Here is a 2,129-nt window from a genome sequence, read left to right on the forward strand (position 1 = left end):
AACTGTACTTAAGTACATTGCTTGAGTAAATCTACTTAGTTACTGACCAGTTATCTCTGCTTCTAGGCCTAAACTCCAGCCACACTAAGGGGAGAACAGATGTCGACACAAGACCGGAAAAATCACAGTCGCTGACCAGAAAAAAAGTCCTCTGTCTGAAAACAAGGACCCATTGTTTCAAAAAAGATTACAAATTTGTGATAAATCTTCCTAAAACTTGACAGGTGTAGTAATAGTAACTAAGTAGGGTGAGGCTGAGTAAACAGTGGATTCAAGTGGACAACTGCAGTTAGAAATCAAACACTGACCTCTCAAAGTAAATCTGTAAATTCATAAGCCTTTGTTACACTAAAAACTGCTTCCTGAGCAGCAGTTGATCCATGCTGAAGTGTCTGGTGCTGCAAAATGGGTAGATATAATGAAGCACCACTTACAGAAGGAAATTGCCAACTGCAGACATCCAGCATCTGGGTTTACTGTAATAAGAAAATGTGTACATTTACATTTACAAGGAAAAACACTAAAAAAGTCGTCCTTGATCACACAAATGCATTTCCAGTGGTGGAAAGTACATTTACTCAAGTAGCCTACTGTGCAATGTGCACTTCATCTGTACTTCACCTGAGTATTTCTAATTTCACTACATTTATCTGACAGCTGGAGTAACAGTTACTTTTCAGACAAAGCTTGTATTAAAACTAGCTAACTATTCATAAATTAGTTAAAAATAGCTAACAGTTAACTGAAGAGTAAACAGCAAACAGATGGTGTGTCAGTTAAAACTAGCTAACTGTTCATCAATGAGTTAAAACTAGCTAACTGTATAATATGTAGTTAAAACTAGCTAACTGTATAATATGTAGTTAAAATTAGCTAACTGTATAATATGTAGTTAAAACTAGCTAACTGTATAATATGTAGTTAAAACTAGCTAACTGTATAATATGTAGTTAAAACTAACTAACTATATATAATGTAGTTAAAACTAGCTAACTGTGTAATATGTAGTTAAAACTAGCTAACTGTGTATGATGTAGTTAAAACTAGCTAACTGTATAATATGTAGTTAAAACTAGCTAACTGTATAATATGTAGTTAAAACGAGCTAACTGTGTATGATGTAGTTAAAACTAGCTAACTGTATATAATGTAGTTAAAACTAGCTAACTGTATAATATGTAGTTAAAACTAGCTAACTGTATAATATGTAGTTAAAACTAGCTAACTGTATAATATGTAGTTAAAACTAGCTAACTGTGTATGATGTAGTTAAAACTAGCTAACTGTATAATATGTAGTTAAAACTAGCTAACTGTATAATATGTAGTTAAAACTAGCTAACTGTATATAATGTAGTTAAAACCAACTAACTGTATAATATGTAGTTAAAACTAGCTAACTGTGTAATATGTAGTTAAAACTAGCTAACTGTGTAATATGTAGTTAAAACTAGCTAACTGTATATAATGTAGTTAAAACTAGCTAACTGTGTATGATGTAGTTAAAACTAGCTAACTGTGTATGATGTAGTTAAAACTAGCTAACTGTATAATATGTAGTTAAAACTAGCTAACTGTGTATGATGTAGTTAAAACTAGCTAACTGTGTAATATGTAGTTAAAACTAGCTAACTGTGTAATATGTAGTTAAAACTAGCTAACTGTATATAATGTAGTTAAAACTAGCTAACTGTATAATATGTAGTTAAAACCAGCTAACTGTGTATGATGTAGTTAAAACTAGCTAACTGTATAATATGTAGTTAAAACTAGCTAACTGTGTATGATGTAGTTAAAACTAGCTAACTGTATTATATGTAGTTAAAACTAGCTAACTGTATATGATATAGTTAAGCTTAGCTCACGACAGGCCGTGGTATTATTTGATGTAGTATTATATGATGTAGTAATATATGATGTAGTTAAAACTAGCTAACTATTTATGATGTAGTTAAAACTAGCTAACTGTATATGATATAGTTAAAACTAGCTAACTGTATAATATGTAGTTAAAACTAGCTAACTGTGTATGATGTAGTTAAAACTAGCTAACTGTATAATATGTAGTTAAAACTAGCTAACTGTATAATATGTAGTTAAAACTAGCTAACTGTATATAATGTAGTTAAA

The sequence above is a fragment of the Micropterus dolomieu genome, linkage group LG20 (assembly GCF_021292245.1).
Source record: "Micropterus dolomieu isolate WLL.071019.BEF.003 ecotype Adirondacks linkage group LG20, ASM2129224v1, whole genome shotgun sequence".
Taxonomy (NCBI): Eukaryota; Metazoa; Chordata; class Actinopteri; order Centrarchiformes; family Centrarchidae; genus Micropterus; species Micropterus dolomieu.